Here is a 12,580-nt window from a genome sequence, read left to right on the forward strand (position 1 = left end):
ACTACAAACATTCTTGTACTGTAGTTTCTTTTATTTATATAGTTCCCTTTTATTTATATAGACGGAAAAGAGTAGGAATTAGTGGACAGTTCTCACAAAGGAGGGAAATAAGCACTGGTGTCCCACAAGGATCGGTATTGGGGCTGTTTCTATTTAATGTATCCATCAATGATCTGGAACTAGGATTGAGTGGTGTAGTTTACAGATGACACAAAATATTCAGGATGTGAAAACCAAGGCTGACTGTGAGGGGCTCCAAGAGGACCTCTACAAACTGGGTGAGTGGGTGACAATGTGGCAAATGAAGTTCAGAACTAATAAGTGTAAAATGATGCAAGTTGGGACCAAAAATCCCAATTTCAAGTATAGGCTAATGAGGTCTCAACTTGCTGAAACTGAGAGGGGGAAAAGATCTTAGAGTCATAATGAATAATTCAATGAAAGTGTCAACCCTGTGTGCTGCAGTAGTGAAAAAGGCAAACTCTATGTTAGGGGAAAGTTTGAGTCCAGTGGTGTATTCCACTGGACTCAAACTTTGTTTTATTGATTCAGACCAGCATGACTACCACCTGGATCTATGTTAGGGATTATTAGGAAAGGGACTGATGGAAACACTGTGTGTAGTTCTGGTCACCATATCTCAAAAAAGACATTGCAGAGCTGAGGAAAATACAGAAGAGGACAACCAAGATGATTAGGGGGGTTGGAGCACCTTCCCTAGGATGAAAGGCTGAAGAGTCTGGGACTTTTCAATTTAGAAGCAGGGATCCAGATTTACCCGGCTCCCATTTGTGGCACTGCAGGGAGGGGTAAGAGGGAGGGCAGCCTTTTCTGGGGGTAGGCCAGGCCAAGCGTGGGAAACAGGGGCCCACCCCAGCCCAATGCTGGCCCTATGGGCTGTCTCTGGGGTGGGTTGGAGGGCTGAGGTGGCCAGCAGCTAATTTAGGATGCACCGTCACCTCTGCCTGCCCTCTTTTGCCATCGGATGGCTTGGCCCACCCTCCCAGCCTCTTTATTTCGGTGTTTTTCCAGGGGTTACATATGGGTTGTCTTCTTGATTTTCTTGTCACAACTTGGCGGTATCAGCATGGGGCTGGATCCATTCTCAGGAAAATTGACTTGCGTAACCATTTCTGGAGTGTGAGGATCCTCTTAAGAGATCTTGGCATGAGGGGTGACTGACGTGCCCAGCCCAGGGGCATGTCCAGGGGATTACCCTCATGCTCAGGTGGCAGAGGAGATCGCCTCTGGGCTCCCGCCCAAGTGGAATCCCAAACCTGCCGTCCCGAGGTGACCAGCGGAGCATTGACTGGCGAGCAAGTCAGTCAATGAGTGGGATCCTTACCCCCATGCTGTGCCAAGGCTTACTACAGCTGTAACCAATACAGTTGTGGCCAATTTTATTCCACTTTTTCCTGAAAATGGTGTACTTGTTACTTCAATTGAAACCATAAATCCAGTACAATACATATCCATGGATGAGTGATTTACAATTTACAGGACTGTCTAAGACACCATATGAGGTTTGAAAAAGTTTATTATAAAGAATTTCTGTTTTTGCTAATAAAGTTTGAAGAGGAGGTTTGTTTACACGGTGCTTTTCAGCTTATATTTATTCTACTTTTCATGTGATTCTTTGGGATTACACACACACCTGGAGATTGGCAACAGTGGTTCCCCAGAAGGAAATGGCTGGTTTGGAGGGTGGAGTCTATGGCATTATACCTATCTGTGATTCCTCCTCAAACCCCACCCTCTTCAGACTCCACCCCTCAGCCTCTCCCCTCCCCAAACTCTGACTTTTGTAGACTCCACCACTAGGGTTGCCAAGTCCAATTCAAGAAAAATCTGGGGACTTTGGGGGCAGAGCCAGGAGACTTTGGGGGTGGAGCCAGGAGACATTGGGGTGGAGCCAGGAACAAGGGTATGACAAGCATAATTGAACTCCAAGGGAGTTCTGGCCATCACATTTAAAGGGACAGCACACCTTTTTAAATGCCTTTCTTCCATAGGAAATAATGAAGGATAGGGGCACCATCTTTTGGGGCTCATAGAATTGGACCCTCTGGTCCAATCGTTTTGAAACTTCGGGGGTATTTTGGGGATAGGCACTAGATGCTATACTAAAAATTTGGTGCCTCTACCTCAAAAAATAGCCCCCCCAGAGCCCCCAATACCCACAGATCAATTCCCTATTATTCCCTATGGGAATCGTTCTCCATAGGGAATAATAGAGTGCCCAGTAGACATTTTGCTCCCCCCCCCTTGCTTTCTAAAGCAAAACACTCCCTCTCTTCATGGGGGCTGGAATGACAATCACAGGTCTAGGCTGTCCCAGGAAGGCAGCTGAGGCAAGGAACATAGCAGTGGCAAGGGACCTGAGAGCATCCTTATCCCCCCAGCTCCAAATGGAAGGTAAAGCCCAGGCATTTAACACACACACCAGCATGGATGCAGATGGCTCCACTCTCACCCAATCAAGCTGCCTAGTGGCAGCAAACTGAGATCATCCTTCCCCCCTCCCTTCTCAAATGAGAGGCAAAAGGAAAGGAAAGGTCCCCTGTGCAAGCACCAGTCATTTCCGACTCTAGAGTGACGTTGCTTTAACAAGGTTTTTCTTTTTACGGGGTGGTTTGCCATTGCCTTCCCTAGAGAGGCGAAAGCCAGGACATTTGTCCCCCCTCCTCCACCCTGAGAGCGTGGATTAAGAGGGCAAGGCAGCAGCCTGAGAGCATCCTTCCTCCCCCACCCCCAAACAGGTGAAGCCAGGGCATTTAGCGTGCCCCCGGCCCTCCCCCGCCGCCGATCATTGATCCGCCCCAGGAGGCAAAGCCAGTTAAAAAAAATTTTAAAGAGTCAGAGAGAGCTTGAATGCAGACGGCTCCACTTTCCCCCAAGTAAGCTGGGCGACTGCAGCAGCCTAAGAGCATTCCCCCCCAGTCCTGAATGGGAGGCAAAGTCAATTTAAAAAGAAAAAAAGAAAAGCCCGGAGAGCTTATTTGATAGTCCAGGATTAAGCTAAGGATTGGAACTGATACACAGTAACAGTGAAAGGCATTTTCCTTTGTGCTGTTGTGCTGTTCGTGGGAGAATTTCTTGGAAATGTAGGCGCATGGTCTCAACCGCCCTTCTGAGTCTTTTTGCATTAATATTGCTCCTACGGCCATGTCGGAAGCGTCACATTGAACCACAAAGGGCTTAAGCTTATCAGGGTGGGCTAAGACCAGTTCACTAGTAAACAAGCGCTTGAGTTTGTCAAAGGCTTCCTGGCAAGCCAGGGACCATTTCAACTTGGCCCCTGGCTTTCTTGCTTCGGGGCCCTTCCCTTTGGTTTTTAGTAAGTCTGTCAGTGGCAGCATCACTTGGGCGCAGTGTGCCCTGAAGTCAGCGGTGTACTCCCTCACCGATTTTGACCCTTGTTGCATGTCTCACAGGGCCATGATGGCTCGGGTCTCCTGGAGAGGGTCTTCATACTGAAGCAGTAGGGCTTGTAGGAATCTTGCCACACTATCCAGTTTGGGGCCCTGGGTTTTGTACAGGCTCACGTACCAGCGTCTGGTGGCCCCTTTCAGCTTGGATCCGAGGTAGTCCACTCTGCTCGGGTCGTCAGGGAAAGTATTCACCCAGTAGTGCATGTAGCTATTTGCTTGTATGGTGAAGTATTCCACCTCTTCAGGGTCGCCGTCGAAGGTGGCGTCCAGTTCCTGACTTCAGCCGAAGTCCCGCGGCCCCGGGAGCTCAGGTCCGGGCACTGGAACTCCGGGGGGGGGGGCGAGACCACTGGGGCCACCAGGGGGGGCTGGCGCTGCTGGCGGGCCTGCTGACGCTGGTGGGGCGGCCAGAGCCGGTGCAGGCGCTGGCGGCGGAGGTGCTGGCTGCAGAGGCGCTGGTGCAGGGGGAGCCGGTGGGCGTCTCCCAAAATCCCGTAGCAGCACTCAGTCGATCTGCTGCTGTACTTCCCTCGCTTGGATCTCGTCCTGCAGCTCCCAGACCATGGTCGCCATCTCCCCCCTCACTTTCTTTAGGATGTCCGTTTCCTTGGGAGGGCTCCCATTTTCCTCCTCCAACTCCGATCTGCACCCCTGGTCATCGTCTGACCTCGGTCCTTCTCGTTCATCGTCCTCCCGATCCGGGCAGTCATCCCCCCTTTCGCCAGGGTTACCGCTCTTTTCCCCCTGGATCGGCCTCATTAGGGGGGTCTCGTGGCGTGCCGGGGCCTCATCCATCAGGGTGGTGGAGGTTTGTGGCTCCCACTTCCTGGATGAACAACTCCTGGATGTGTAGCGGGGATCCACGGCCCCCTACTCTCTGTGCCCTGACGATGTGCCAGGGAGGAGTTTTTACTCCGGTTAGTCCAAAGGGTTCAGTGGGTTCTCTGTTGTCCTGAACTTTTTCAGCCATCCGCTTAAAAGTGGCCAGTTCAGATAAACTCCAAATATGGATCAATTCCAAAATGTCAAGCAATTGGATCTCAAAGTAATTAGTCTTTGATTTGAAACAAAGTATGATTTATTTGATAGTCCAGGATTGAGCTAAGGATTGGAACTGATACAGAGTAACAGTGAAAGGCATACTTAAAGGTGGCACATCAAAGGATTTTCTAAACAAAGCTACATTCTCTAAACAATACTATATTCACGTGTGAAGATTCACACAGCAATCCCTTATCTCTCTGTGGTTTCCTTCCTTGAGATCAGGCCTGGGAACCTGTCCCTGGAGGCGCTTATCTTCAAAGAGCAAATTCCTGCATTTGTTAGTAAAAGCGAGAGATGCAAAAGAGGCGCGAACTACCCCCTAAATATTTCCTGCTTTGATGTGCCCAGCTTGGCCCTGGTTAGTAACATTCATGAAGCTTTACAGATATATTCAATTGCATTATTTCATTAGCATTAGGTTATTGAAAGAAATATTTACATTGCTTGACAGGTTGTCCACATTGCTAATGCCCTGCAACCATGGGCCCATGGCTGAGTTGGGTGGGTTTTTTCAAATTCCCACTATGCATGTCCAGAAGAAGACATTGCATTTATATTCTGCCCTCCACTCAGAGTCTCAGAGTGGCTCACAATCTCCTTTATCTTCCTTCCCCACAACAAGCACCCTGTGAGGTGGGTGGGGCTGAGAGGGCTCTAACAGCAGCTGCCCTTTCAAGGACAACCTCTGCCAGAGCTATGGCTGACCCAAGGCCATTCCAGCAGCTGCAAGAGGAGGAGTGGGGAATCAAACCCAGTTCTCCCAGATAAGAGTCTGCGCACTTAACCACTACACCAAACAGAGGCAGACAGCACACATGCACTCCTGGCTGGTTCTATGGGGGCACTGAAGCACACATCAGAATGGAGTTGGGGGGGGGGGGGACAGGAAAGGACATGCCAGAAATGGAGTGGAAGGATTACACCACCCATGAGTTTCCATAGTGCACTGGGGCAATCAGACAGCTGGAAATCTGCCATTGAAGGGCTGCTTCATGGAATCCACTGGAATTTGCTGGTTGCTATTTAATCTGCGTGGGAGTAGTTTTAGCACTAGGTAAGGATAAGTGGGACATGGGAGCCAGATGTGCATCTGTGATTGCACCCATTTAATCTGGGGGGAGGGGTGCTTATGGCAGGCCAAACTGCTCTTGTGATTGTATCCACAGCCTGACCCAGGTTGCTCCAGATTTTATTTAACAGGAAAGAATCAGAGGACGCCACATCATACATACTTTGAGTCTCTATCTGAGTGACTTATACAATAGCTCCACTGATGGTTCAATGTTTTTGTCCCCTGACAATTTTAAATCCACACTTGTGATGCAATGCACAGCAAACCTTCCAAATGTAGATTTATTTATCTGCTTTGCTTATAGCTCACCTTTCTCACTGACACTCAAGGGGCATTGCACAGTGTAAAACTATGTAATCCATAGGATGAGGCATTCAAAAAATAATGCAACAGGACTTTTTTTTTTGCTGTCGAGTCACAGATGATTTATACTGACCATGTAGGAGTTTCAAGGCAAGAGATGAATAGAGGTGGTTTGCCATTGCCCGTCTGCTTTTGCACAGCAATCCTGGACTTCTTCAATGGTCTCCCATCCAAGTACTAACCAGGGCTGACCCTGCGTAGCCTGGGCTATTCAGAACCTTCATGTTCTGAATGCCAGTGTTTGGAATCAACACTGAGGGAAGGCCTTGGTTTTTATGCTCTGTTTGTTGGCCCTCTGAGGTAACTGGTTGGCTATGTGAAACAAGATGCTGGTCTCAGTGGACCACTGGTCTAACTCAATAGGCCTCTTCTTACATTCTTTTTTCCTACACTGAACAGGATGTTGGAATAAATGTGGGACAAAATGAAGTAGCACTTTCTAAAGCGCCTAAAACCAACAGATCATTTTTCATTGAAAACAGGTGCATTGTAGATTACTCCATAATATTTAGGTTTTTATTTGCCACTTGGAGAGAGAGGAAAAGAAAACCTCAGATATTCTGGGATGCTAATTTAGTCCTCAGCTTCTCTTGCTTATATCAGACATTACCAAGCATGCCTTATAATTGAAGCCAGAAGCATGATAGCTTCATGTTGCAATTCTGTTAGGCAGGGTGGCTTAACTAGAACCATCTTCACTAATTTCTGCACACATACACACATATGTATTTGATAGGTAGTGAAATATTTGTCTAGAAAGCTGCCTGGATCTATTCACTGTTTGCTTCAACAGCAAGTTTTCACCAGAATACATTTGCATGTTCATCTGGTCCTTCTATTTCCATGAGGCAAAAAGGCATTTTTAGCTATGATTCTTCTGCATGCCAGCAACCGCAACAGATTTTGATTTTCTGACATAAAATGGTGTCAAGTATTACTTACACAGGATCATTCCGATCTAATAAAAAAAAGAGAGAAGATGACAAACAGTTTGGATAACCAAGAAATAAATTTTAAATGATGTGTGTGCGTGTGTGTTTATATATACACACACAATCTGGAATATACTGTATATACCTATCCCTCAAGCCAACCAAGTAAGAGTGTGAACCTACTGACAGTGTGCTTTCTCTAACAGCGTAATAGACAGAGAGGCCAAGCTCCCCCGCAAGAAGTATACAATAAAGTAACTACCTCACCACTTAAAACATATACTGGAAACATGGTGGGATGCGGAATAGCAGAGAGTTTTAACTTTCATTTTGCTTTCTTACCCCAGTAGTTTAATGTAGCTTACAAATACCACATACAATGTAAAAAAGACTCTGCACTAATGAATTTCACAGTATTAGGCAATACATTTTTTTAAAATACAGACTACTTTCTGCTCCAAATCACCTTCCAACAAAATAAATTCATTCAGACTTAAGTGCAATGACAGGAAAACTGTAAAAATTCAAATGGTTCTTTTAAAAAAGATGAGGAAACTTGCCTTAAGAGGACTGGAATCGGACTCAGGTGGCTCATATTTGGCAAAAAAATTCTATAAAGTTCAGTCCATAGTTTCCATCTAAGCTAGTAGCCATCATTGCATTCCATAGAAGTGAATTCTACAAGTTAATGATTGAAGAAATATTTCCTTTTTTGTCTGTCCTCAAGTCTACTGCCCATCAATGTCACTGAGGATTTGTCAGCCAAGTGCAGGGGTGTCAAACATGTGGCCTGAGGGCCAAATCAGGCCCCCAGAGGGCTCCTATCAGGTCCATGAGCAACTCACTGTTATCTGCTTCCTTCTCTCTCTCTTGTTTTCTTCTGCATCACAGCTTGCTTTGCCAGGCTTGCTCAATCGCACAGGAGCTACAAAGCAAAGCCTCTATTTTCTCCACTGACTGGCCAGCACATGAAGTAACTTATGCATAAAAGCTCGCAATGCCCAGCCATTTCATGTTTTCCACTGAGTCAGACTCAAAGCATTGGCCATGAGATTTCTGTAATGAATGTCGATAAATCAAAAGTAGGCTCACAACTTACAGACACACACCTGAACATCATACTCAAGACTGCTATAGCACAGACATTGTCTCCAGATTTTGACACAAAAATTCTCAGAACGAGGTATCAGTTATATTGCAAGAGTGCTAATCTTTTAAGCATCTTTTAAGTTTTTTAAAAAGAAAATTAAATTGTGTTTGTCTATGTCCTTTATAAAGTTTATATCTCCACTACCTGGCATTACATTTTATGACACACACATGGTCCAGCCTGAGAAGGTCTTATTTATGTCAGATCTGGCCTACATAACAAATGAGTTTGACATCCCTACCTTGTGGATACCAGAAATTAAATGAGGGAGATGGATTCAAGCCTTCCAGAATTGGAGTGTTCTGATAAAGAAATATTCCATGTCTGATGATTTCAGAATGCTCTGCGACTGTTCAGAATTGGTCTCTGCCCATGAACTAAAAATCCTTAACTTTAGGCAGAGACAAATCAAAACCAGGAACGAGAGGAAAATATTGATCATTGTACAAGATAGCAGGAGAATCTGGGTGTATCTACACACTACACTAACTTTAATCTGGTTTATATCATTTTATGGCCTCCTCCCAAAGAATGCAGGGAATCTGGGATTGGTAAATTACCAAGAATTCTGTTTTGGAGATCCTGAGCTTGGCCTCCTGGATTTATAATTCCCAGGGTGCCTGGAAAAAGCAAATAGTTGTAAAAGACATCTTAAGTCTGTAATGTAGATCTCTGCCCTAGGCTGACAAAACTAGGGTAAATGCTCTGACTAATTAGGCATCCTTCTCAGATCCCTCTGCCTTACACATCAATGTAAAGTAACCAGGCAATTTGCACTGACCTGGACGGCTCAGATTAGTACTAGGATGGGAGACCACCAAGGAATTCCAGGGTCACTAGGCAATAGCAACGGCAAACCATCTCTGTCTGTCAGTCCCTTCCCTTGAAAACCCTATGGGGTTGCCAGAAGCCAGCTGCAACTTTACAGTACTTTACGCATGCACACAATTACTGAGCTTATAAGCAACAGCTATAACTCTTGCCCAGACAAACTGGGGCCTCAAAAACAGAATGCTCTCTGAATGGCACCAAGTATTTATTAGTTATTTATTACTTATTATTATTGTTTTGTATTTATAACCTGCCCTTTCCTCAACGGACTCAGGGTGGGTAACAACAATCAATAAATATACAGAATTAAAATTAATTCATATAATTAAAAACAGTATTTACACACTAAAAGAAAGACTTAAATACTACAGATGACAGTATCAGATTTCACCTACTCCTAAAATTATTCTAAATCTCCCCCCAGCTGGTATAAAACAGATGATGACATGCCCTTAAAGTAGTGGGTCAATTAATCAGGATCTTTGCAGCAGGGCCATTGCAGCAGGGATGCCACATATTGATGAAACGCCCACTTCCTCAGCCAAAGGCCTGGTGGAACAGAGCTATGTCTCACAGGCCCTACGGAAGTGCAACAGTCCCCACAGGGCCCTGATCTCCAGTGGGAGCTTGTTCCATCAGGTAGGGGCCAGGACAGAAAATGCCCTGGCTTGGGTTGAGGCTAGATGGACTTCTTTTGGGCCAGGGATTACCAGCAAGCGTTGTTCCACGGACAGGGCCAGCACGTGGGAGTAGGCAGGGTAGGCAGCTGCCTAGGGAAGAATGTGAGAAGACGAAACATCTTCTTGACAACAGTTTTTTTTAATGCAGAAGAAATGTTTTGTGTATGAAAACAATCAGTCATGTGAACCCTCAACTAAAGTGGTACAATCTGGATACAGATTGATTCAAGTGAGAACTGAGCCCTAGTTGGGTAGCTTGGCTGTCCCTCCAGGCCCTCCATTTCCCCTCAGTGGCTGTTTCTAGACAACCATAGTATTCCAAGCTTGGTTCTGTCAGTAAAAGGTGGGGGAAGGAAGCCCTTTCCGGGCCTATTTTGGCCTTTGAGGGAGGATTCATTGAGACCAGTCAATGGAGATTTTGTGGTGGATAGGGGTCCCAAATCCCCCGGTAGGCCTGGAGACCCCCGATTTGGAGCCTCCTCCCCCCGCTGGCCATAAAAGGGAAAGCGGGGGGAGGGGAGGAGGAGAACGGCAGCCCTTCGCACCCAGCCCCGATCGCAGCAGCCAGAGCTCTTCCGTTTTCTCAGGCTGCTTCCCGCCCCCAGTCAGCTGGCCGGTGAAGGGAGGGGAGCCCACTGAAGCCCCGAGTTTTATGGGCTGCTCTTGCTGTGGGGCCTTCCCTGTGTTAGGGGCAGGTCACACATGCCGAGAGCCAACACAGGCTTTCCACTCTGCTCTGGGATCGAGTTTCATGTTACTCACTTTTATTTTAACTTTAGCTGAACTCCTGGAAAATTTCTCTCTTTAAAGCCTCCCCCTCTCCCTTGCGAACACCGAAAGGGGCATTCGCAAAAGCCCACCGCGGGAGAGACCCCTGAAATAAAAAAGGTGCTGAACAGCAGGCGAGTTTATTTCTCAGCCAAACGCGCCTCCTCCTCCTCGCAACAGGGCCGAGCTTTGCAACCCCCTTTTCCCACCCTCCCCGGGGGGTGTGGGTTGAGGGCGGCGGCAGGCTCTTGCGGCTGCTGGGCAGGTTTGGCGACTCGGGGTTTAAATGTCCATTTGCTTGGGGGGAGGCGGAGGGGGGGGGTTGAGGGAAGCCTGCACTCAGCAAGGATTAAAATACTCTGGGGGGTGAGGGCTGTGGGCTCTGGCCCCCTCCCAGTAGTTCAACAGCTATGTGCTTTCTGGAAGGGGTGTTGGTTGTGTGTGTGTGTGTGTGTGTGTGTGTGGGCCAGCCTTTGCTTCATTCTGGTCGGGGCTGCCAGCTTGCCCACCACCTCCCAAGGAAGCCTGTTGCACTGAGGAATCGCTCTAACAGTCAGGAAGTTTTTCCTAATGTGGAGCCGGAAACTCTTTTCATTTAATTTCAACCCATTGGTTCTGGTCCTACCTTCCAGGGCCACAGAAAACAATTCCATACCATCCTCTATATGACAGCCCTTCAAGTACTTGAAGATGGTGATCATATCACCTCTCAGCCGCCTCCTCTCCAGGCTAAACATCCTTAGTTCCTTCAACCTTTCTTCATAGGACTTAGTCTCCAGACCCCTCACCAACTTTGTCGCCCTCCTCTGGACCCATTCCAGCTTACCTATATCCTCCTTAAAATATGGTGCCTAAAACTGAACACCATACTCCAGGTAAGGTCTTACCAGAGTAAAGCAATACCATCACATCACGTGATCTGGACACTATACTTCTGTTGATACAGCCCAAAATTGCATTTGCCTTTTTAGCCACCGGATCACACTGTTGACTCATGTTCAGCGTACGATCCTCTAAGACCCCTAGATCCTTTTTGCACAAACTACTGCTAAGACAAGTCTCTCCCATCCTATAACTATGCATGGAATTTTCCTACCGAATTGCAGAACTTTACATTTATCCCTGTTAAAATTCATTTCATTGGTTTTAACCCAGTTTTCCAGCCTGTCAAGGTCATCCTGTACGAAAGTCCTCCATGGCCTCTGGTTTGTGAGTGACATCATCACGCTGGCCGCATGTGACGTCAAGTGCTAGCTGCTCTAGGAGCTTCTGGGAAAACTCTATGGTTTTCCTGGATGCTCTAGAAATTCAGGAGGGAAAACTCTATAGTACCATAGATTTTCCCTCCCAAATTCCTAGAGCATCCAGGAAAACCATAGAGTTTCCCCGGAAGTTCCTAGAGTGGCCAGCTTGTGATGTCGCTGGCTTGATGATGTCATTTGTGAGTGATGTCATCACATCGGCGACGTCAGGAGGGGATCCCAATGCATGCTGGCAGGTTGGGGACCTCGCAAGCAGGAGAACCCCTACTTGGCCTGGGAGCTTGGCAGCCCTAGCTACCAGTCTGTGCAGAATACTGATGGGCCAACAGTCTGATTCAGTATAAGGCAGCTTCATGTATGTATATTTCTGTTTGATCTTTGGTAAGAGGAGCTACTTGACACTAGAAGGGACAAGAAAGTTCAGTAGTGGAGTACAGATATGCTATCATAGCATAATAGTGCTTTTCAGCACAAATGGGGAGGTTGACAAAGGTTATATACCTCCAGTAGCATTGGAAGCAGATTCATGATCATAGCCTAACAACCCCCTTTGTAGATGGGCAAACACAGGAGATGAATGATTTCCGTGGTACAATATTCACTGACGTGAGGCTCTAATTTTGGATGCAGGTGGAACAGCAACAATTTGATTGCAGAGAAGAGCGGCAGTATAGCTACTCCCTAAAACCACCTGACCTCTAGAGAGCAAGGGAGTAAAACTATTGAAGATTGAGAGACATTGCCTCCAAAGAAAATAGAGGCTTGGTTTGTTTCACTCACAGCAGATGGCAGCAGCAGTAAATATTCTCTTATAGTGATGATTTGTGCACACCTTTCTTTGGAGTATATTTCCTTCTCAATGGATATTAATTACTCAGTTAACTAGAGGACATCCGCCTACCCCAAATCCTAACCTTTCTCTTGGGGGCTGTTACCTTTACCCTTGCACCTGCTCTTCCGCTTGCCAGCTATATTTATAATTCTACACATAGATTTTTAAAGCTATCCTCAGTATTACCAGATTTTTCAAGAGGAAACCTTAACATT

Source organism: Heteronotia binoei, chromosome 1 (genome assembly GCF_032191835.1).
Source record: "Heteronotia binoei isolate CCM8104 ecotype False Entrance Well chromosome 1, APGP_CSIRO_Hbin_v1, whole genome shotgun sequence".
Classification (NCBI taxonomy): Eukaryota; Metazoa; Chordata; class Lepidosauria; order Squamata; family Gekkonidae; genus Heteronotia; species Heteronotia binoei.